This window comes from Agelaius phoeniceus, chromosome Z (assembly GCF_051311805.1).
Source record: "Agelaius phoeniceus isolate bAgePho1 chromosome Z, bAgePho1.hap1, whole genome shotgun sequence".
NCBI lineage: Eukaryota > Metazoa > Chordata > Aves > Passeriformes > Icteridae > Agelaius > Agelaius phoeniceus.
The window spans coordinates 2,394,592-2,420,385 of NC_135303.1; the positions used below are offsets into that span (position 1 = coordinate 2,394,592).

A 25,794-nucleotide genomic window follows, 5' to 3' on the forward strand; every position below is an offset into this window, starting at 1 on the left:
AGTTCCCAAGCTGGAAGCAGCACTGCACCCTGCCTGGGTATGGGTTGTACACATCCAAGATAATAATATTGCCATTACTTTGGACTAATGAACACTTCAGAAAGATGAATTTGTTCAAACTCGGTGACACACAGATGTTCTTACACTGATCCTGGGATCAAAGGGTGTCTTCATAGCAAGGGATAGATTTAAGTGGCAAAAGCCATAAAAGCTGTAATGTAAGGGGTTTTTTTGAAGTGGAAAACTGGTGTGGGTCAGATATCTTTCTTATCATCATTAGGACTGCTGAAATTGTGAACCCTCCCATATCCAGTGAACGGCTTTGGAGAACAGTGAGCATTTTGTTTAAGGATTTCACCTCCTTTCCAGTCCACCTCTTCCTACGCCTGCAGAAATACAAGGTAACCAATAGATGTTAATTACTTTCCCTAGTAAATGGTAATTAGCCAACCGAGTAAGTTGATAGCATGCTAAAACACATTAAAAAGAGTAAGAGCTTTTTTTAAAGCAGGTTTTTATCAAAATGCTCTCTCGTTCCTTTGACACTCAGAACAGAATCCAAACTCTAAATCATCATTATGGATAAACACAAAGAAAACCAATAATCTTTATTATCTAGACTACCAAGCTTATGCTAAACTGCTAACTTGATTCCATAAAAATATATGGAATTTCAAAGTTCCCTTCCCTTCCCTTCCCTTCCCTTCCCTTCCCTTCCCTTCCCTTCCCTTCCCTTCCCTTCCCTTCCCTTCCCTTCCCTTCCCTTCCCTTCCCTTCCCTTCCCTTCCCTTCCCTTCCCTTCTTTTCTCTCTTCCCTTTTCCCTTTTTCCTCTTCCCTTTTATCTTCCCCCTTTTCCCTTTTCCCGTCTCTTTTTCCTCTGGCAGGTTGTGAGCAGAGTTTTGTAACTTGCATCTCTCATTTCTCTCCAGTTTCATTTCTCTCTCCTTCAGTTTGTTTTTTTTTTTTTTTTTTTTTCTTTTCATTTCAATTTATTAATATTACTTTTACTATTACTTTTTTACCTTATTTTATTTCACTCATTAAAATTATGATCCCAAACCATGAATTTTCTTACTTTTACCCTCCTGATACGCCACAGTCCCTCTTGGATCCTAATGTGGTGCATGAAAGGCTTGAGATAATGACAGCTCTGACCAAAGTACGTTAAAACAATAATGTTATCAACATTTTTTGCATTAGATGATCAGTTACTGATCACAATGTTGATTTGTTTGCTCTCAGGGTTGTTTGTTGCACATCTTCTCACCTTGTGCCATGCAGGGCATGTTTATTGAAATAAATCAGAATTCCTGACATGGTGTTTGTTGTCTCTGAGGGCTGGGTTAGGATGATCATTTTGCTGTATCACTGGCCTGTGATATGAGAAAATTGTTGGTTGTCAGCCTAACCTGGTGTTTGTGCCCAGCACTGCCATCATCTCTGTGCTTTTGGAAGCAACCCTTTAAAAAATATTAATAATTACATCCTTATCCTTTTCTCCACAGGGACCCAATCTGTGGGGACAAGGACGGGCAATTTACCTGTTCTTTACCCATCCTTTTCCCCTTCACCTCCCCTTTCTCCCTCAGATTATTTAAAACAGAGGAGTTTTAATTTCTGTGGCACGTTCAAACCCTCATGTCCCTATTGCAATGCTCTTGGGTGTGTGCCAAACCTCAAGGCAAAAAAAAAACTCATTTAAGAATATCACCCAAGATCTGTCTCAAGGATGGATAGGTGTGAGAAGCAGGGAGTGGGGCATAGTGTGAGAGAGATCCTGTAACACTTGGCATCTCCAACGTTTTGGAATTTCCCTCCTGACCTAGTGAGGTCTGGAAAAACTGGTAAAAAAAAAATCTGGAAAAAAAAATGCAATTACTGGGGCAATTCTACCTCAGGTGAGCACATAATCACCTTGCTGGAATAAGAGGACCAGTGGCCTGGAAGCAGAGGATAAGGAGGTCAAGGAGGTGAGGATAAACCACAACACAGGGAAAGGACAGACATAAAGGGGCTCTATTGGACATAAATCTTGTGGAAAATCAAGTAAAGCTAAGTGCTTAATGGTAGTTTTCAGATTTTTCATTGGGCAGAGGAAAATAACACATTTCCTTCCTTCCTTCCTTCCTTCCTTCCTTCCTTCCTTCCTTCCTTCCTTCCTTCCTTCCTTCCTTCCTTCCTTCCTTCCTTCCTTCCTTCCTTCCTTCCTTCCTTCCTTCCTTCCTTCCTTCCTTCCTTCCTTCCTTCCTTCCTTCCTTCCTTCCTTCCTTCCTTCCTTCCTTCCTCTTCCTTCCTTCCTTCCTTCCTTCCTTCCTTCCTTCCTTCCTTCCTTCCTTCCTTCCGCCACTTCCTTCCGCCACTTCCTTCCGCCACTTCCTTCCGCCACTTCCTTCCACCACTTCCTTCCTTCCGCCACTTCCTTCCGCCACTTCCTTCCGCCACTTCCTTCCTTCCTTCCTTCCTTCCTTCCGCCACTTCCTTCCGCCACTTCCTTCCTTCCTTCCGCCACTTCCTTCCGCCACTTCCTTCCGCCACTTCCTTCCTTCCTTCCGCCACTTCCTTCCTTCCGCCACTTCCTTCCGCCACTTCCTTCCGCCACTTCCTTCCTTCCTTCCGCCACTTCCTTCCGCCACTTCCTTCCGCCACTTCCTTCCTTCCTTCCGCCACTTCCTTCCTTCCGCCACTTCCTTCCGCCACTTCCTTCCGCCACTTCCTTCCTTCCTTCCTTCCTTCCTTCCGCCACTTCCTTCCGCCACTTCCTCCCTCCCTCCCTCCCTCCCTTCCCTTCCTTTCTCATTACTAATTTACTAATTAGATAATTGATCATGTTGTGTGAAATGACCAAGCCAGATTTGCCCTTTGCTGGCTGTGTAAACCAAACTGGAATATTCCCTCTGTGCCTATCAATGTGACAAGTCAATTTCGTAAACATTTAGTTTTATTTGTGATGGGGGACAACACATGTCCACAGAAAATACCCAAAGACTCAAAAGGACCAGCTGTCAATTGATTTTTAAAGGCCAAGATGCAGGAGAATTTTAAATAAATATATTAAGCCTTTCCTACAGATGCTTCATTTTGTTATTGTCAATCTCAGCTGCTGGGTTTTTCTCCTTAATCCTGACTGTTCAAAGGAAAGTTATTTATAAAGTAAATGTAGCACAAATTTAGTGACTTTTGTAGTGTGTACTCTGTCATGTTTTCTCAGTCCAATTTCAGTCTTGGAGGGGTAAAACAGATTGTGCTGATATTCCTGGGGGAATACCTATCGAATGCAGAGGTATATTTAAAGTAAAATCTTGAATTTTTTGCAAAAATAGGATATAATTTGAAGAAAAAAGATTGAATACCTGTTCAATGAAACTGATTCTTCACACAACCCATCCCTTTCTCAGGGAAGAGGTGAAAAATCTAAAAATCAGCATCATGTCTGGAGAACTTAAGCACAGGCAGAGACTTAGAGATGGATGTGTTTTGAACTTTAAGTCAATCTAAACATACACTCCTGTCTTAGTTTTAATTCCACTTTTCAGAGACCAGCTGTTTTTTAAAATATTTGCAAGTAAACTCAGAATCAATTACTGAAATGTAATACTGTATTTTTTTAGGTGGCCTGAAATTAATTTATGCAATCAGCAAAATCCTACTCCTGAATTTTTTCCCTCGTAACATGCAGTGGAATATAACTGTTATTTCAGCAACCTGAAAATCCTAACACATAATATTTGTGCCTACTTATTATGTTCCACACTTGGAGTGTTTTTTTCATTTGATGAAATTATATCACTAGGAGGAAAAAAAAAAGGCTTTTTACTTTTTATTGCTCTTCTTTTGTGCAGTTTTCATTTTCTAAGGGGAACTGCAAGAATAACCCACATAAATAAAACTCTGCCAATACTGGAAGTTAGTCCCTTGTTTTTGCAGTTATGAAATGGAATAGAAGTTCTAAAATACATAATTTTAGCATTATCTACACAATCTTGGAAGTACCTTTTCTCAAGATGAAACATGGTTGTATAATGACAGGGCTCAGATTGTGATTTCAAAGATCATTACAGACTGTGACAGGGATTTAAATACTGCAAGGATATAAACAATTTTTTTGAAAGCATCGCTTCGCTAACATCAAAATTGAATAAAAAACAAATATGAAATTTTCAGATTACATTATAATGCCCTGTTAATTTTAAAAATAATTACTCTCAGAGGATAACTTGAGGCTGAGGAAAACAGGAAAAATGGTGTTTCTTTGGAATAACTCTGACCCTTATAACTATTTGTGAGATAAATGCCCAAGAAAAAATTTAGTTAAAAGTGTTAAATTTATGAAAAAAAACTATAGGAATCCACAGCCACTGCTTTTATAACAAAGGAACACTTAGAAAGAAGCATTTATGGCAGCTAAAAAATGTCACTAAAAAATCAAACCCTAATTAAGATCAGTGTTTTTTTCTTTCTGCAGTGTATGCTGAAGCTGTAGGGGTAGAGGATCTGATGCCAAATCAGTTAAATTAAGTAACACGAGCAGTTCTGCTCACAGGAATGAAGATCTGCCTATGGTGCTCGTGGTAAACACATCCCCATTTATGCACAGTCAGGAATCTTTATGACAGAAAATCTTTCATGCTTATTTCTCACTGTTCTGTCTACATTCTTCCTCTTAACATTTTTATTGAGTCAATAATCAAGAATACTTTCTGTGTGATATACTTCATAATGTTAAAGAGCTTGCTAGCAGGGTCAAGCATCCTATTCCCTATTAAATTAAACTTGCCTGAGTAAAAGACTTTTTTTTTTTTTTGGAAGTTTCATTATTTAATTATTGCAAATCAATATCTCCAACACTTTTTCCTCTACAGTATTTATAGAACCCTTAAACCTTTTCTTCTGTGTATTACCCTTTCTATCTTTGAGACTAATCCACTTCAGTGGGCTTTGGTTTAAGATTGTAAAACTGTTTGGTTTATAAAATTTGAGTTAGTGAAAACTTGGTCCTTATGAATCCATGAATTGGCTCAGAAAAGTGAATATAACTCATTACACTTTGGAAAAACCCTTCAATGGCTTACAAAAAATGGAAGTTCTGGTAATTATTAAATGTTATATTGTGTTAAAATTGTTAATTTTATAAAAATTAAAGGACATTATTTTACTACAAGCATGACTCCCCCTAAAAAAGATTCCCCAGGGAAGAAAATGAAACTAAAATAATCCTAAACAAAATCTACTCTATTTGCCCAGAAAAAAAAAAAAAAAAAGATTAATAATTAGCAATTTACCACATGGAAACCACTAAATCAAAACAATACTTGTCTAGGGGGAAATCTTATTCCTGTATTCTCAGAATACAATAATGGTTATTAAAAAATACAAAATAAAGAAAAAAAATTAGATGCTAATGGGTTTTGACATAAATTATTTCATATAGAGTTGAGTCTCTGTGTGCACTCCAATATGTGAATAAGTGCTTAACTTCACAGAAACACAAAAATATATGAAAAATACAAGGTCACCGGTAGAAGAAGTCAATAGGCTACATTGTTTTAATGACTTTTAAGATGTATTAAGAAACAAAATGATTTAGAAAAACCAGATCATTCCAACTGCTTTTCACATCCTTAATGCTGCAGGGTTAGACAACAACATTCCCCTCCTCAGCCATGGGAGAGGGATTTTCGTCTAAATGATCTGATCTGCTTTAGGTCGGATGAGATTTCGGATTAAGGGTGAGATGAATTATTCACTTTTCCTCACCCTCCACAGTAAAGAAAATCCTTGTGCCCAGCTGGTCAGCAGAACTCCAGCAAAGTCCATGGGATAGGTCTGATCTGTCAGGTGATTTCGGATCATCATCTGCTAAATACATGATGAGAGCTGAAGTGAAATAGCTGTGCATAGAGAGACAGAGAGAAGGAGGGGTCTGAAGCTCCTGCAACACGAGTCAGTGCTCTTCTCTGAGGAGATCTGACTGATGGGCAAGGTGACTTTACACTCCAGACAGAAAATCAGGATACCACCCCATCTCTGAGTCCCAGGGAGCAGAATTTTAAGGTAAAGGATCACCTGTTTTAAATGCTTTTGGATGTCATTCCTCTTCATTTGACACACCCGGGAAACCCTAGGATGGAACAGGGGGAGGAAGCTACACCCACCAACACAAATGGCAAGAACAAACACACGGTGGAGATGTCCTTTGGAAGCAATTCAAATCAAAGATGTAACATTATCTCTTCTTCAAAAAACACACTTAAATTTGGCTAAAAGCCGGGCAGGCCTTTTGAGGCAACAATTTCAAACTAGAGGATAGCTGGTTAGCTGTGAGCAGCTATTGTTATCACCCTTGGCTTTCTTCTTTAACATCAATTGCTTCAGCGTGACACAGCAAGGCTGATCCTATGCTTTTATGTACCCTTTCCTCATTTATTCTTGAAAGGTCAAAGCAGATCTCTGCTAATTCCCCCGAGCCCTTTTCCAAGGCACCTGTGTGGCAGAGTGGATTCTCCTCACTGACAAAGTGCCTAAATATTCGCTGCTGTGATCTCTATCTCAGTACTGCCTGCCAAATGCCCTTTGAAAAATCTGTTTTCTCAATCTCAGGCAAAAGGGCTTTCCAAAGCCCATCGCTGGCAGGGAGATTTTGTTATTCACTTTATGGGGCTTTGATGGGATCAAGCCCTGTGCAATAAGCTGAAAAACAAACCAGGGCCTGGCTGTGCAGTCACTGAAAGTCAGGGAAATTTATGTCTTCCCCAAAGATGTTCAGTATCTCAGGAAAAAAACCCCAAAAAACTAAAAAAACAAACAAACAAAAAAAAACCCACAAAAAAACCCCCACCAAAAACACAGACAAAAAAAAAAAAAAAACAACCAAAAAACCCCCAAAAAACCAACAACACCAGAAATCTCACAAAATAAATTTAAAAAAAAACCAAAAAACAAACCCAACCAAAAATAAAACCCAGGTCAAAATGTTCTTCCTTGCTTCAGACCCCCTGAAAAAACCCCATCACTTATTCTGAACTGATAGGACTCAAAAGATGTTTGATGCATTCTCCTTTGAAATCTTTGGTCAGAAACTCAAAGCAGAAACTCCACCCCTTTAAATTTATATGTATATAAAAATTCATACCTGAAGAAGCAAAACGAGATGAGAAGCAAAAAAGCACCACAAAACCAACCATTCTGGAGATGGGAAGTAAATCTGAGCGCTGAAAGTTTTTTTTTTTTTAAGTAAGCCATTACATCATTGCAAAATTCTTGCTGTTCTTTTAATTAATCAGGCAATCAAAACCTTGAAGATGAAATCCAAAAATCCTTCTTAAATAAGCTTTTCTGGGCTCATCTGTAGATCTCACATTCTTTTCTTTGTCACTAAGATGGAATTAATGGTTCCATGAGATTTCACATTTTAGTTTTCTCTAATTGTTTTAGAATATCAAACCTGAACTTTGGAGATATGTCGGAATAATATTTGCTAAATTTAACATCTATCACTTTTACTCCAAAGTTCTGTATTACTTCTTTTTCTGGGTGACTGTTGAATTAAAACCCTTTGGCTTTAGAAACCTTTCTAGCTTTTGATTTTTCCTTTTGAAGAGTATTCCATGAAAAATAGCTTATTTTAAATGAATGTAGGATGGCTTGAAATGAAATTAAAAATTAAGTTCCTAATGTGCTCCAGGCACGATCATCCCACCCTCAGAAATCCTCCCTCTGTTCTCCACTCACATATAAATATCTGAATGACAACTTTTCCTGCAGTAATTTAAAAAGAGAAAGATTTCACAAGTAGGTCATATACTGGTGAGTTTCAGGTCAGCAAAAATTACTTTTTGTACATCTCATTTTACCTGCAATCACTGGGATATCTTGTCCAGTCAAAGCCAATCAGTTTTGCATCATCTTTTCCTTAATTTCAACTGCCTCTTTTTCCCTCCAGGGTGTCAATTCCCACCCCCTTTACTCAGCTGCCCCATGCCTTCCCCTCAGGTGACACAGTCCCAATGCATTTCCTAGTGGAAAATGGGCTATTTTTGATGAAAGGTCCATTCATTACAGGATACTTTTATTTCCATGCTCTATTATTCTTCTGGATAATACTGAGAAATGTATATTCAAAAGAAATCTTTTGTTCTGTATTTCTATGGTTTGAATACCCAGCATATACGTTCTTTGCCATTTCTGGTATGGCACTTTTAAAGTTGGGCTTCAAATTTTTTTGCAAGTGCTTAAAACTCTGGAAAGTAGGCAAATTACCAATTTTCTTTGTGCTGTTAAGGAAAGAAGATAAGACAAAAATATTTTAAGTTTTAAACATTACTAATTACATGAATATGCACATGAAGTTTTATAGACCCATTTTGAGGTTTTATCTCAAGACTCAAAATCTTACTAAATTTTTTTAGAGTCTGTTAATCTTAAAGAAAATAAATATCTCTGAGTTATTTGACTGGTAAGGGGCTTTTACTTTGGCAGAACAAACCACAGTGATAACTTGGTTTAATTCTTAATAAAAAAATGTATTATATGCTCTGGATGAATCTTGTACCATATATTACAGGAAAGATTAGTGTGCTAACATTTAAAGTAAATAATCTGAAGTGTAATTTAATTTATTTTTACATTTTTGTAGAAGTGAGCATTCAAAAGGACACCAAGATTTCTAATGTGAATAAGGAATCAGAATTCAGTGCTCACGTAACAATGTCTTTCTTCGCTAAGTATTTTGAGCTCTGCAAAAAAGGTTTTCAGACTAGATGGTGATGCTGTTTGGATATACTTTTCCTTTTGTTATTTGTGTTTAAAGAACAGTTTATTCCTCAACTGCAGATAATTTGAGTTTATGCCCCCATTGCCATTCTGAACAGCAAAAACTGATAAGGAAAAACAAAAATGAAAAAGAATAAATCTGAAACTTCTTTTTTTTTTTTCCTGACAACATAAAAAGCTCTTGATCATGTTCCTAGTAGCAGAATTTATTTCTGTTTCTGTTTCAGCAAGAGAACCAACCACCAGTGGAATCCAAGTGTGTGATTCACACGCACGTGTTAAAAGCATACATAGTCCAAAAAGAAGAAAAAAAGCTTTCAGCTTACTGTATATAATTAAAGTGTAGTGGGATTTTCACAATGATTCAGCTACCAAGCATTTGCTGCTGAAGTGAGTAATGAACTTCCCACTGAATTCAGGATTCTGGGGCACTTTTTAAAGAGCCTTGCAAAACACAACATGAAAGAAGAGGGAAGAAAGTCAAATTTAGGATAAGAAGGAAAAAAAAAATACCTCTTGTATAAAAATCTTTGATAATTTTTTTACTGTTAAGACAGTGATTACTATAAACTAAATTTTTTGGCTATACATTTTTTCCCCGAATCACATCACAAGGTAAAGGCATATTTCCATTTCGAAGAGTTTTGCCTAGTTTGAACTTATACCTATAAAAATGCTGCTTTTAATTAACTGTTGAACACAGTTCAATTCACTCTTTTTTTCCATTTCTGAGAAAAAAAATAAAATCTGTGCTTATCAGATTATCTTGAAATTATTTAGGCAGTCAGGAAATCATGAGTTGTAATAGTAGATGGAAAATTAAAATAGTTTCTGAACTATTACATTTATACTTAACATTCCTGTTACTTAAAATATATATAATGAATACTAGAATTTATAAACATTACTAACAAAAACGTATAATTGTAAATAAATTTTTAATTCAAGTTTTTAATTAATTTTTTTCCCCCTAAGTAAGTATCTGTCTGACCTTGAAACCTTTCCTCCTCACACATTTCAAAATGTTATTATTTTACTGAGTACCAAATGGGAACTGGATCTCTCATGCTAAACATTTTTTAGCTGGGGGAAAAATTTTAGTTCTGTCTTTCTTAAAGAACTTCCCAATGATCTGCCAAATTTTGACACTGTTATTGTAATTGATAATGAAATAATCCCCCTTAAGGAGATTTATAGCAGCACTACAGCACAGGAGAGTTTCCTCTACATAACAAGGTCCTTAAATATGCAAGGCTGTCAGAGATGCTCTCATATGTAATTTCCATTCATAATAATTATAAGGAACAGGAGAAAAATGAAACGTGGATGACAAAGGTTCCTTTCTGCTCCTGTAAGATTTGACTTTACAGTAAATTCTTGGAGCCCCTTTTAAGTATTTGGAGGTAGAGAAATGTGAGAAGAACCAACCAGCTGTGTTATTTTAGGGTTACACCCTTCTCAAGTGCTGATAGGCTGGGAAATGTCAAAATTTTGCATTGCATCCTTTAATAGGAATATTTTTCCTCCCCCCTTAAAAAGTCACTCTTGAATATCTGACCACTTCTCATATTTCCTTAAGAGATCCAAACTGAACAACATAAAAAATAATGCTTTGGTAGGCTATTAAATTAGCGGGGTTATTTCATATTTAATTGATCAGTATTATTGCATTTAGCAGATTGTTTGAGGATTGTTTCTGTCATTTGTGCTGGAAAGTCTGTAGTTAATCACATAGTATTATCTTGGGGTACCTGTGGGGAGGGGGTCAATGCTGTGTCATTCATTGCCCAGGGGGAGGCAGGAGTTTGGGATCTCAGCACTGAGGGGTAGATGAACACTGAAAGTTGCTGGAATCTGCTTTTCTGGGCAAGACTGGGATAAAGGAGACCACTGTGCTCTGTTGGATCTCAGTTTATAAAGTGCAGACTTTAACTTCAGTATCACAGGATGGTTTGGTTTGATTTGGTTTGGGAGGGACCCCAAAGCCCATCCAGTGCCACCATGCCAGGGACACCTCGCAGTGTCCCAGTGCCCAGCCTGGCCTTGGGCAGTGCCAGGGATGCAGGGGCAGCCCCAGCTGCTCTGGGCACCCTGTGCCAGGGCCTGCCCACCCTGCCAGGGAACAATTCCTCATTGCCAAGATCCCAGCCAGCCCTGCCCTCTGGCACTGGCAGCCATTGCCCGGCTGCTGTCCCTGCAGCCCTTGGCAATTGTCTGTGTCCATCTTTGCTGCAGCCCCTTCAGGCCCTGCCAGGCCACCCTGAGCTCAGGCCAAAGCTTCTCCTGCCCAGGTGAGCAATGGCAGCTGTGCCAGCCTTGGCTGCCGGCAGAGCTGCTCCATCCCTCTGCCCGTGCTGGAGCCTCCTCTGGCCTGGCTGCAGCAGCTCCAGCTCCTTGCTGGGCTGGCCCAGGGCTGGGGCAGCTCTGCAGGTGGGCTCTGACTGAGGGGCAGAGGGGCAGAATCGCCCCTGCCCTGCTGCCCACGCTGGGCTGGGCCCAGCACGGGGCTCTGGGCTCTGGGCTCCGGGCCCAGCACGGGGCTCTGGGCTCCGGGCCCAGCACGGGGCTTTGGGGTCCCAGCCCAGCACAGAGTTTGGGGTCCCAGCCCAGCCCAGGCTTTGGGGTCCCAGACCAGCCCCACAGCATCCCCAGGGCTCCTCCAGGGCTGCTCCCTCTGCTCAGCCTTGATCCAGCCCTGATCCAGCCCAGGGCTGCCCTGACTAGGGGCAGCACCAGCCCTGGCCTGGTTCAGCCTTCTGACATCCCCATGGGATCCCCTGGGGGTGTCCAGGTCCCTCTGGATGGCATTCCATCATTGTGTGCACACTCGCAAACTGAGCTCTTTTTGTGCTGTGCTGCTGCTTTAGGAAATTCAGGGGAAATTCATGGGTGTTAACTTGACAGCCCCCGCATCTCTGTCCTAATAAGAAATTTCAAAATGCTCTTTGTCAGGGGATGATTGATTAAGTAGTAGCCCTGTGCTACAGAGCTGAGAAATAAATTGATTGGCTGAACCAAAACATTCGTTTCTTGATTTAGGTCAAGACTTTGTTGGAGATGGTGATATTTTGATTAAGTTTTTATCATTAATTTTTATTTTCATTAATCCAAGGTTTCCTATGGATCCCAAGGCAAATATTTTAATCACATAAAGACTTTTCAACCCTATAGGGCACCCAAACTGTAATAAAAAGTAGATTTGGGCAAATACCTGTGCTGTAAGCCAGCATGTGTTTGATATTAAATGTGCCACTGTTCCCAACACTGAATGTCCTCTAGGTCTGAAACAAAATTCTTGTTTGCCTTCACTGTAAGATTACAATAAAAATGAACTTAAGCCCACACTTTTGGCAGTCTTGATGTTTTTCTTTGAATCTAGTTCAACTCACCACCCTCCTGCCAACGTTCTAAGAATTTTCTTTCTTTTATTGTATCAAAGTTAAATTGTGTTCACAATGATTGACCAAGCTGGTTTTTGCAGCTACTTCTGAAATCAGCAGGATTGCACACTTTTCTTTGAAGGTGATTTTGGCTCTTTTTAATTCATACAATGCTTTTCTGTTATTGTAGGGAATGAAAGGATTTTGACTATTAAGAATATATAAGTAATGTAAAAAGCCAATTATAGGGAATGTTAAAAGAAAATTCTCTAATGGACAGAGAAAGTGCTAGACAAGTTTTACCCTGACTTTTATTTTACCAGCAAAGCATTATTTTTCTTTCCCCAAACATGTTTCATAATAACCTCAAATTTTAACAGCAGTGACATCATTCCATTATTTTTTTCCTTGTAAAATCTAAGAAATGTTTACTAATTTCACAGGTTGACATAAAGCAGTGAATTAACAATTTGTAAGAGTTTCACAAAATTAACCAGTTCTTAATGTACCATAATAAAATTAGGTTTTGTAAATGTAGTCTGCAAAGTGTCTTTTCCGGTGAAATGATTAAAATGTATTCAGAGAAGCAGCAACTAAGATATTCTGTACATCTTTTTTAGCAGTTTCCTTCAATTATTTCTGAAAGTGACAGTAATGAAAATGGATGACAGTAGTAAAATTCTAATTTTCACTCTAGAGAGCTTTTATCTTGTGGAAAATAGTTCAGAGAAAAAATAATCTAAGAAAGGGGGTTATATAAACATTGACCAGTAAGTAAATATAGAATTTAGGTTCTTGGCCAAATATATTTTAAGAATAAACTATTGGTAATATATTACAGCAGAAAGGCCCTACCACCTTGGGTAGATATTTGTCTGCAGTGTCAGCTTCTCCAGAAGGTTATTACAAATTATTTTGAGGTCAAAAAGAAGAAAAGAGAAGGTGTGGAAGTCTGTCATTAGGATACTGGCCTTCAAAACCTGCTTAAAGCAATTTGCATTGATGGGTGAAGGGTTAAGGTGGGTTCAGGAGATTCTGACTTGTGTCCACATGAGGTAGCAGAGTCCTGGTTTGATGGTAGTACATTCTCATTTTCCTCAGCTGTGTCTGTGGAAACTACCTGTGTTAGTCATACCCTCACAATTACAGGAGAAACCAGCACAGAAACATGTGGTATATCCAGCATATATCTGCAGTTTGGTGTGTTCTGATATGTTGTTTACCTCAGAATCCCAGAGGTTGGAAAATCCCTCCCAGCCCATGGAGTCCCAGCTGTGTCCAATCCCCACCCTGTCCCCAGCCCAGGGCTCTGAGTGCCACCTCCAGGTGACACCTGCAGGGCTGGGCACTCCAAACCCCCCTGGGCAGTGCCAAGGCAGTTCCTGAGCCCCCTTTCCATGGGGAAATTCCTGCTGTGCCCACCCTGAGCCTGCCCTGGCCCAGCCTGAGGCCGTTCCCTCTGCTCCTGTCCCTGGTCCCTGGAGCACAGCCCGACCCCCCCGGCTGTGCCCTCCTGGCAGGAGCCGTGCAGAGCCACAAGGGCCCCCTGAGCCTCCTTTGCTCCAGGCTGAGCCCCTGCCCAGCTCCCTCAGCCTCTCCTGGGGCTCCATTCCCTTCCCAGCTCCGTTCCCTTCCCTGGCCACGCTGCAGCCCCTCCATTGCCTGCGTGAGGGCCCAGAGGGGACCCAGCCCTCGAGGTGTGGCCTCAGCAGGGCCGGCACAGGGACGGGCCCTGCCCCGCTCCTGCTGCCACCCCAGGGCTGGCACAGCCCAGGGCCATCGGCCTCTCGGCCCCCTGGGCCCCCCTGGGCTGTGCCCGGCTGCTGGCACAGCACCCCCAGGGCCTGTCCCAGCCCCTCTGTCCCAGCCTGGAGTGCTCCATGGCGTTGGTGGGACCCAAGGTAGGACCTGGCCCTTGGCCTTATTGACCCTCACACCACTGGCCTCATCCCACAGAGCCTCCCTGGCCTTGATTTTTCTGATTCTGTGATCTGATAATCAGAATCTGATTGAAATCTTTACTCATGTAACTTTCCTTTTCTTTACCATTGTCAGGAAAATCCACCCACAAACACCGGAGGTTTCTGTCCAGAAAGGAGACAGAGGAGTCCTTTGACTTTATTCCAATAAGGGAGAGGCCATGGGCCATTCCCCTGGGGTCTCTTACATTTTTGGAGGATGCAGCCTCCTTTTTATCCCAATTTCCCAGCCACATTTCCCTTCTCTCTTTCCCCATTGGCTGAGGCACTTGAGAGGTTCAGGCTTCCCAGAACACCTGATCCCAAAGATTTCCCTCTAATGTACAACCCTCCTTTTTAATTTTTAATTCTTACAGAATTTAGGGGTTTTTCTTCCCCATTGTTCCTTTCATCTCTCAATGTCTAATTTAATTTCTCAGCAAACCTGAAGTTTATTCGTAAAAGCAAATCTCTTTTTCCATTCATCAATCAGTGGAATCCTCCCTATTGTTTCTTTTCTCTCCCAGTGCTGGTTTTATCCACCAGCAGACCCACAGCTTGTTTGGAAAGACAAATCCACTATTCTTCTCACCATGATTGGTTTCTTACCATTTTCTTGCCTCTTCATCATCAGGTAAAAAGATACTATAAATTTTGCAACAAGATCAGATTATCTCAAACTCTTAGGAATTCTTACTCTCAGACATAAAGTTACCATATACATATATATAGTAACTACTGCAACTCTTGTATTAAAAAAAATACTGAAAAAAAGGATGCAGTATCAAAGGCAAACAAAAGAGAGACACACATGCCACAAATTCATTATTCTTACATTGCATATTTGAAACAAGGGAAGTTTTAACAGTTAAGATAAACTAATTAAAATCTGAAATCTCTGAAAATTAGCACAATTATACCACAGATTTTCATATTTAGGGATGTTTGGAAACAACTCAAGAAACAAAAAGGATCCAGTGAAACAAAGAAACAAACACAGCGCACACACAAAACCCTTATTGGTTTCTGCAACAGAAATTGAAATTCTCAGTTATAGTCACCAGTAGTTTTGCAACTTCAAAATCAAAACGTACAGTCTGGCTGTAATGTGATGTAAAATGTAAAAAACATTTATGCCACCAGCATATTTCTGATTTCAGAAATAAAACTCACGGAGAAAGAGAGGGTTCCTGCTCTGAGAGAACAATTGAATGAATAGATTGTCACAAAAACCTAAACCATATTTAGATTTGTAGTTTGGCTATTGATGTAAATGCTTTATTTTGCTCTCCTTATAACTTTAGTGTTCATTTGCATTTCTTTAAATCTTTTTTGAACCAGGTAATTTAATGAGCCATAGCAGCATCTGGCTCTTAATTCCCTTTGCTGTCCTCAAAGTTGTGCTCCCTCTGTGGAGCAAGATATCAAGATGGAATAAAGGTGATTGGCTCTTCAGCAATTTATAGACAAAACTATTCTCCTTTCACCCTTCGCTTTCTGTTTCAGAGCACAACCTCACTCAAGAAATCCAAAAAATCCACCTTGTGTTTGCTTCAATGTCCTTTTGGAAAATTATTCTCCTCAAAAGGAGAGAATTTCCTCATCTGAATTTGCTATTTTTCTTCAGACAAATAAGTAGAAAAAAAGAGCTCATTTCTTCTATGACTTTCCATAATTAAAGCTAGGAGTTTTATTGTGGCCATCCTTAGAAGAAATAAAAAGAATCTCCCGTCTAGTCATATATCTACTAAGAAAGCCATAAGGGCATACAGTTCTGTCTCAGAGCAAGAGAATAAACTCAATGACCTCCTGAGGTCTGCACCAAAATTAATTTTTTTATTTCTCTGATAAAATTACAATTTTTGATGTTCCACTTGTCTTTGTTCACGTAAGTTTTCTGGCGCACTGATTTTTTAATCAAAATTAGTTCTTTCCATAAGTTAACCTGTTACTATTTTTTCAAGACAATGTTTGGGAATTTAAAGTCATTACTTCATCTCTTATATTTGCTGGCAAAGGTGGACATTTCCACTGAAATACCAATACCTTTTTTCTTTCAACTTACATTCAAACATTTCATGCAGCTTGAATTGTATTTTGCATTGGGAAAAGAAGCAAGGAAAAAAGAGATACAAAAATAAAATGAAAAAATATTCAGAAACATAAGGAAGCAATTTTTGCCTTTACTCTGAATTAATCTTATCATAGTACTGCTCAAGCATTGTGGTAGAATTTGGGGCAATTTGTAAAATTGTAACCAGCCCAGTATCAATGATGATATGATCATTAATATGTATTCATGCATGGAAATTTATTTTTTGAAAAACCCGTCAAATTAAAAGTATAGTCATATTGATAGAAAGAAGGAATAAGCAGAAAATTCTCGTCAGCTTAAAACTTAAAAAGCCCAAACAGAATCCAGCCAAACAAATTTAAAGAAAAAGAAAAAACAAAACCATTTAGACTTAAAACTAGAGGCTGGGAAATAATGTTCTTGTCTTTGCAGGTGGGATGACAAGGCTTTAACACTTAGATCAGACGGGAAATTCTCAGAGTCTCAGTGACAAAATATGAACACAAAGGCAAAGTAAGCAAAGGTAAAAACAAATACTAAATTTGTCTGTTTATCTTTTTCAGCTGCACTGTCACAAGCCTGGTCTGGAACACTGATACCTGAGCTTATCAATGACATTTCACAGCCATTGATTACCCCTGATCTTTTGTCCTGCATTAATTTTCCTTCAAATAGTACCTACTTAAATCTGGGTATTCCCACTTCCACTTTCCACATTCCAAAATGTTTTGTTTTGGTCGAGTTCTTTTGTTTGTTTATTTGTTTTTTTAGGGATTTGTTTTTTTTGGTTTTTGGGGTTTTTTTAACAATTTTTTTTAACAAATTCTGTCATCATTATGGTACACAGATCTACTAACAACATACACACTGTGAAATTTTCTTCCTGCCTCAATATTTTGCAAAAAATTAGTCTCACATACTTTTCTGAGAGTTTCAGTCATTTTTAATGGAGCACGAAACAAACTTTCAGAAGTATTAAGTATTAGTAGTATTGAAAAGTATTGAAAAGGCTGTTCAGAGTGACTTAGAGATCCCTACACTCTTCCAACAGTGTATTTGTGCATTTGCTTAGTTAAAATATTTAAATTTGTGTGGTAATATGTTAGTGGACCGACCATACAAAATAGGTAGCATCATTAGTTGTTGGAAAAACATACAAGAAATGCAAATGCAATTTAAAAATCACTTGTTCAAATATTTCCTCATTCTTTTGTGATACTATCTTTAGAAATATCCTCAGATGATTGGTGATATCAACACATAACACCTTGGTTTTGTTGTTTTTCTTCTTTTGCCTCATCTTTCCTTTTACATACTGTGTTACAAGCCAGAGATTTTATTTTCACTGCGAAATTATATAAAGAAGACGCAGCATATAAAAATATTAGTATTCCTGTTCATTGTAGCAATCAGAAATGGGTTTCTGCCCTCACTCTTGGTACTTCTGCATGAATTTCTTTAGAAGTTGTGGGCTGGGCCCTACAGCCTCCTTAGGGGGGAAATAATACACAGATTGCAGATACCTGTCAGCTCAAAAATGGAAGATATTCTTAAATAATAATAATAACAATAACAATAACAATAACAATAATAATAATAATAGTAATAATAATAGTAATAATAATAATAATGTCTAAAACTAATTAGACAAGAAGAAAAGTAAAGCAACATTGGCAGCTATGCAGAAGAGCTAACAGAACCATAACTTCCAAACCTGTCATAATACGTGATGTGAAAGTGTTTTGGGGGTTTTCTGTTGCTGTTGCTTGCTTTAAGAAGTAGTAATAATCCTGTAAGAGAAATTATCATGAGCTAAAATTTTTGCCAAATCTTACGCAATGTGGTAAGTGGACAAGTCAATATCTGGAAGAATAAAACCAAAGACTTAAGAAGGGTTAAAAAGACAAATTTTTAACTTAAAATGGAGCCAAAATATTTTTTTAAAAAAAGAATAAAAAATGAGCAAACAAACAAAACAAAAAAAAACTTAAACCAAAAAAAAAAACTTAAACAAAAATCCAACATCATCACAAAAAAACCAAGCTTTATGGAGTATGACTTTTAAAAGTATGAGAATGAAATCTGATTGGAAGTGCCTGTAGCTAAAAGTTTCTTCTAGGACATTGAAGAGAATGTAAAAAGGTGAATTACTCACCTTCTTTTTACCCGTATCCTGCTGCAGGTTGGTGTCCTTACCTGGGATGGGGAAGACCTGTGCTGTTCTTCTACACCCATATCCATATTTTTATTCTCCTGGCAAATGCTCTCAGCCCTAGCATTTAAAGGAAGCACATGGAGAATTTGAATGGCTCTGCAGGTATCTCCAGGATTTATTAAACAGATAATTTTGTATTTATTTTAGCAGGGTACAGAGAGACCTTTCTGAGGTCCTGTATTGGAGTGTGTTCCCCACTGCCAGCAACTTCCAGTGCCTGGGAAGGACTGGCCCTGACAGCTTATGGGAAACCACTCTTTGTTAACAAAATCATGGCAGGTTAAGGTTTGAGGATTGCTGGTGGTAGAATCTGACTGAAAAAAGGGGTTCAGAGCAATAGGCAGACAGCTGTAATCCCCCAAAAAAAGCCACTTTGAGACAAACTTTAATGGGAATACACTGATTTTGTAGTTGTTTTGGTCGATTTGAGATTTTGTCCACTGAACCCAGAAGCTCTGCTGGGACTTCTCTCCATTCTGAAGTTGCTTTTATACTGTTTTTTTCACATTTAAATGGAGCTCAAGTGACTCCAGTCATACATCATGATCAGTGAGGGGTGGTCATACCTTGGACTCAGGTAACTTTGGGGTGGGTGTTCATGTCAGCATTCCATCTGGAGTGATTTTGGGATGGAGATCCACATTAGGATTCCATCTGAGGTGATTTTGGGGCAGAGATCCATGTCAGGATTACATCTGAAGTAACTTTGGGAAGGGTGTCCACGTCAGTGTTACCTCTGAAAAGAGGGTTTTGCCACAGTTGGTGGCTCCTTTTACCTCCCTTGGTTGACAGCTTATGTGTGGTTTGTCAGCTAACAAAACCCACCATTTTCCATCTGGAGAATACCCACGTTTACCCCAGTAATTTCCCTAACGTTGTAACTGTGTCTACAACTTTCCAGCTCTCTTGAATTTTAACCCCAGCCTTTTTTCCAGATGTATTTTTCAGGGGAAAAAAATTAAAAAAAAATCAGAAGCTTGCTTTCAAATTCAGGTATTATATATCCCCTCCCATAAATATTCAAATTGATTTTCAAAATCCCGTAGGAAACTTAAGACACAGCCTATTGATATTCCTAGAGGTGTACTCCAAATTACATATATGATCTTGAAAATTCTGTCATGTCTTTTTCAATACATGTTTGCAAGAAAAAAGGCTATTTCCCACATGCTATCCCTGAGCTCCACATTTAGTTTTAACATTTGAAATTTGCCAGTCTTCTTGTACTTGCTATTTACATAAATTAACCAGAAGAAAGCAGAAGTAACATAATATGACTTATGCAACCAGTCAACACATCCTGAATGATGAATATTTATAGGAACATCTTTGTGCACTAGACATGAAAGAGAAAATTTCACATAGAAATTAATGAATATTTGTGAGCAAGTCTTAGTGGTGAATTTCACAATCCATTTGCAAACAACATGCAGGAGAAGAAGCAGTGAGTGTTAATGAATATTAATTAGTGCTCCTTCTTTTGTCTGACATGCACACTCTCTCCCCTATTCAGTTCAGTAAAGTGGTGTAGCTGCACCAGATGGCAAAATTTGGTTCACAATATGGGCAGCAATTGGTATTCATATTCACATGTAGTCACATTGCAGTGTGCTCTCAAGTGCTGTGTAGACAGGGATTGTATTTTGTATTTTGTGTTCCAGCTACAGCAAGAGATGTCAAACTGCAGCACCACTTCACTCTTTGAACATGCAAGACTTTTGGCTGTGAGATTTTTAGAGAGATCACCCAAAACTGTGGGGGACATAGGCCAGAAGCAGAACTGACCAAACAAGCTTCGAATTATTTTTTAGTTTCACCAAATGCTTTCTGATAAGTTATCATGAAAACTTTTTTTTAAACTCAGGGGGAAATTTAAAGATCCTTGCTTTTAAAAGCTTGTGCACCCTGACTGGTTTATTCAATCAAAGCTGGATAAGCAACTGTCTCAGGTGGGCAGGTAGAGAAAACAATATTTATATCAAAGAATGAAATGAGTGTCTGCAGGCTAAATTTGAGAACAGTTCAAGCAATGGGAATCCCACACCTTCCCATAAGAATATATCATTAGTATTTCCTGCAACCATCATCCACAGGTTGCATCTGCCCTGATTTCTTTATTTATAAGAAAGATTAATGGAAGTTATGAGTGCAGTGTGGGGTTTTCTTTTTTTTTTTTTTGAATGTAGATGAGTTTTCTCTCTGTATTCAAACTGAAAAACATCTGTAACCAAAAGCAGCTCAGGTTAGCTTGTGCTTAGTTTCTTGTCTGAGGGTGTCCATAAAGTTTTCTGAAATATATTTCTAAAGGGGACAATAGTTTACACACTGAAATATTCTGGATATTAACCACGAATGGAAAGTTAAAAGACCTCTTTTTGCTGCAAAAAAAAAAAAAAGAAGGCAATTACAGAAATTACCACTTTGGATTTATGCCAGTTTGATACACACGGAATTCCCTCAAGAAAAATATCCATTAGTCCTTATGCAGACTTTGGTCATATGAAAAAAAAAATTAAAAGTCTTGTGTAGCAGTAGAAAAAAATCCATGGATATTAAGGTAGATTTTGACTGACAAGAAGAAAAATTCAGCTTTTGGGTCAGCTTACAAATTATGTCTTTTCCTTTTAAGTGATGCTCTTATTGACCATTGTGGACCCATCTGGTAACTTGGAGAGGGGTAACATCCACGGCGTTCATCTCTAACCATGCCAGTATCCCTGTCCTTCTCCTGATCTCTCTCTTCCCTAAGTGCAAGGTCCCATTCCTCCAAATGCACACAGACACTCTTTTTTCCTGACCCTGGGTCTGACAAAGGGAAAAGAAGCAGCTGATATCTTTAAAAAAAATCCCTTTAACAGCACTTGGATGCATAGCTGGGCATGGTGAGAACTTGACCTGCGCAGATGATGTTGGCCCCTCAGTATTCATGCAGCTTCTTGGTGCTGCAGTTCAAATATCCCCACAGATTTAAGGCTCAAGTTATTTCTCAAGAGTGGTAAAAAGTGAAATTCATCCATTTTTAGAGCTGTTTCTGAAGTTAATATGTCACATGCATCTTTCCTGAGGTGGAAAACCTCCCCAGTTTCATTCAGATTGTCAGGTTGCTGCCCTTGAAAACCTGTGAGAGGAAAAACAAAACATCCTATTTCAGTACTAGGATAGGTTCAAAAATATTAACCAAAAAGTCCTTTAAAACAAGCAATTTCCATGTGCATTTTGGTAGTTTTGTTTGTTTTTTGGTTTTTTGGGTTGGTTTTTTTTTTTTGCTTGTTTGTTTTGGTTTGGGTTTTTGTTGATATTGTTGTTTTGGGGTTGGTTTTTTTTTTTTGTTTTTGTTTTGTTTTGGTTTGGTTTGGTTTTTTTGGTTGGTGTTTTTGGTCTAATTTTATTACAGAATCTTAGAAGATTTCCCTATTGAATTATTGAATTACAGGAAAGCTCCTATTTTAAGAAAGCCTTTGATACCTGTGTGGATAATTCTCACATTCCCCCGTGTCTCCCAGTGAGACAATTTTTTATTTTAGGAAGCCAGCAGTGGGGAGCAAAGGAATCTTACTGTTTACTTAATCAGATCCTGATACATTTCCAAACCAAAGAAATTAATTTCCCCTTCTCACTATCAGAACCCAGAGGATTAAAAACACTGTTTATCTCTGTGCTTGTGGCTGGCTGCACTCTTTTCTGGCAGAAACCATCTCTCTGCCAGCTCTGAACCCTGTGTTCTTGTGTCTCTGCTCAGGTGTGCCTCAGTTTCCCCAAATGTCCCCTGAGGTTCCTTGGCAGAGCCTCTTCAATGCCTTGGAGTGGTCAAATACAGGATTTCCTGAATGGAACCCCTGAGAAATCTGAATTAAAGGAAATATCGTAGAGTCTGAATTGGGGACACTTGTCAGCATTCACAGTCACACCCCTCACCATAAACAATTAGCCATAATCCCCTAATTAACGATGTCTGTACTGAATGGAAGAGTCTTCATTTCTGACTAGATCCTACAAGTCTGATTCTGATCTTTTAAATTACTTTTTAATGATTATTTTTAAGAGTCTGTGTAACTAAAAGCAGTACGGGATATATCTTTGATATAATCTTTGATTTCCTTATTCGTATTTGGGTTTACATCTCTATTCAGCAAACATAACAATAATAATAATAATAATAATAATAATAATAATAATAATAATAATAATAATAATAATAATAATAAATAATGAACAACAGAAAAAAAACACCTATATCTCCATGATAAAATGCATTTTTTCACTTGACATTAGGAACCCTCTTCAAGTTCAGTTTTCATTAGAACTTCAAGAATTCCTAGAATTTCTCTGCAAATATCCCCTTGCAGGATTTATATTTCTTAAAATATTTGGCACCTACTAAGTTGTACAATTGCATTTATTTCGATTCATAGGGTATATTCTAGCTCATTTTTTCAGTACATAATGAAATCAAAGTTTATTTTACCTCTGCAACTAGATATATTGTTGTCACATCAGACAGCTATTGATACTCAGAGATTTAAAGTTCTTCTACAGATTACTTTGTTTTTTTTTTATTGAATGACCTCCTAATATATAAATTTTGATGTTGATTCATTGATATCCTCACAGCCACTCTGAATACTAAAAAGAAAAATAAATAAATAAATATAGAAATGCAATATTTGAAAAACTATTTAAGAAACTGTTAGACTTTCAAGGAAGTACCTCAGATTTTTAGTCCAGCCTACACCAAAACTGAGATTTGAACATGAAAATTTCTGCATAATCCCACCTGCTTTGAGAACATGACAGCACGCCCCTTAAGGAGTGCTCCAAAATAATGCATTGCTTCCCAATGCATTATTTTGGAGCACTCCTTAAGCAAAGGGAGGTGGTTAAAAAGATCAGATTTTTCACTCCCTCATTCTGGTTTCAAACATATCCACAAGTATTAATTAGACAATATTAACAATATCAATTTTATTGTACAGTTAGGTGGAGGAAAATGTACAGGAGCTCTAAGGTTTTCACAGGGAATAAAAGACAATGTAGAATTGCCAGAGAGCTGCTCTCTTTGATTCTACAGAGAGTAAAACACAGAGTAAACACTCCACCAGGCTCACTCCAGAAAATCCCCTCAGCATGCTGAAGACATCTGTTTTTCCATTTGAGAACAAGAGACAGGACTGGTTCCAGAACTCTAGCATGGCCAAGGAAGCTCAGGATCACCCAGCACACCCAGAGCTGGGCAGTGTCAGAGTTTAAAGGGTATAATTCACATCAAAAAAAACCACTGATTAGGAGATCATTTAGAGTGTAGAACACTCCAGGTGTAAAATTGCTGTTTTTTCCTTACTGATCATCTCTCCATACCAATTCCAGATGCAAAGCACACAGTTCAATTTGCTTATTTAGCAGTGTCCTCTGCAGATACTGATTTATTTACAGTGTGAATAAATAACATTTTTGATGTGCTGTATCAGTTCATCTCAAATATAGATAAAAATGTGGGGTTTTAGAACACATTTTAAAATGTATTTTAGAAAGGGACGCCTCAAGGCGCTGCCATTTGCAAGCCACAGGGAATGCACAGATTATATCTTCCTATGCAATACTTGCATAAAGCTTTTTGGTATTCTTTGTTTCTGTGCACAGAGGGACAATAATTGCAGGAGGCAGCACTGGTGGAAAATGACATTTTGCAGAAGTAGGAGCAAAATGTCCTTTCTCCTTGTAAATGCTGTGGCTCCACATTTGGTTCCATATATTGGGCTTTTTGAAAAGTCTTTCCTCTCCTAGAGTCAATAGAAAGCCAACACAACTAAAATTGAATCAGCTGTACCTTTTTCCCATGTTGTAAAAGATTTAAAAAAAAAAAAAAGAAAAGAAAAGATGGGTTCCTTTCTGTTGTGAACCCTGACACAAATCATGCAGCAGAAAATGAAAATACAAAAGAAGTTCAGTGCCCCAATGATGATTGACCCATGGAATGGGTGTACCTAAACCAGAGATTTATGTAAAAGGAATTTTATTGTTAAATACAATGGTGCGTCTTCAAAAAGAATTTGAGTTTATAGTTCACACTTATTAAAGGAGAAGAGCAAATTCTAGTCAGATATAAGTTAGACATCTTTTGGATAGGGTGAGTGCTTTGAATTTTTTTTAAGAAATTTAGAGGGGAAAAAAAAAATTGCTGCTATTGAAATTCCTTTCTGGTTTGTTTAATCTTAAGAGACCTGTCAGTGCCAGGAGTTGGACTGAATGATCTTTGTGGATCCCTTTCAGTTCAGAATATTCTGTGATTCTGTGATTCTCTATGAAGATATTTACAGAATTTTAGAAAATAATATTTTAGAAAAAAATCAGCAATTTGTATGCATAAGTAATATTTTATAAAATTGCATTTGCACTTTGAGAATATAATTTAATCAGGTACCACCCCTGTTATTTGCTCTTGCTTTCCTCATGTTCCTCCCTAAGGTTTTCCAGTTGAGGTCCTCTACGAAGAGAAGAAAAAAGTACTATACTGAAAAAGAAATCAGCGTTGGTAGATTATATCACAACTGAATCCTCAGTTTCTACAGGTGATTTTTCAAGATCTTTCAGGTTTGTTCAGGTTATGAGAAATATTATGGGGGGAAGGTTCATGTGAACAATGAGTGCATGCCTGTGTAAAATACAATTCCTGCTGCCTTTGTCTGCACTCATTTTGGAGTCCTTTTAGTATTTCCCCCAAATTCAATCCTCTGGCACTTATGCATTCACAGTCAATAAATTTCTAACATTTATCACATTGACTGGAGATTTCAGAGCTGAGGTTCCAATTTGTTTTCTGCTGAGCCAAGGCTTTCTATAAAAACAAGAGCTTGCAGAACTCTTCAGTGCGGCGTTAATCTTTCACACGAATAATGACCCAAAACTAAATCAACATCTGAATTTTGAGACAGCTTTAAGAGTCTCCCATCAAAAATGAAAAAAAAAAAAATTTGGTCCTTGTCAGGAACAACACACATTTTCTTGGGCAGGTATTTATATTGTTTGAAAGTAATCCTGAATGTGAGATTACTTTTATGCCTGCAAACGCCCTGCGGTAGCATTTTCAAAAGGCTATTAAAATTCATAGAAATATCAGATTTATGTATCTTCTAGCTGTTTCATCTTATAGAAAGGATTAGGAGGCTATTTGTTTTAAAGCTCTTTGGGCTGTTCCTTTGGGTCAGGGTTCTAGAACTCTTTTTTTTTTGACTCCTGCCACCAGTTCCCAAAACCACCTTTAAAGGTCCTGCAACCCCTCCTCCCCCTCCAACTGTTCTTTCTGAGACTCAGTTTGCTACAAAAAGCCAAAGAATCCCCAAATCTCCTGTTTCTGGCTCAGAACTGAGCTCTTGTGTTCCCTGATTGTCTCTCTCTGTCTC

At 38.2% G+C, this 25,794-nt stretch overlaps 1 long non-coding RNA gene across 1 annotated transcript; it reads left to right on the forward strand.

The window, feature by feature from the left end:
• Positions 1-279: 279 nt before the first annotated feature.
• Positions 280-18,489, forward strand: LOC143691979 (uncharacterized). The gene is made up of 3 exons (XR_013179807.1): positions 280-401; positions 16,615-16,705; positions 18,365-18,489. It is a non-coding gene; the product is annotated as an uncharacterized LOC143691979 (long non-coding RNA).
• Positions 18,490-25,794: the final 7,305 nt, after the last annotated feature.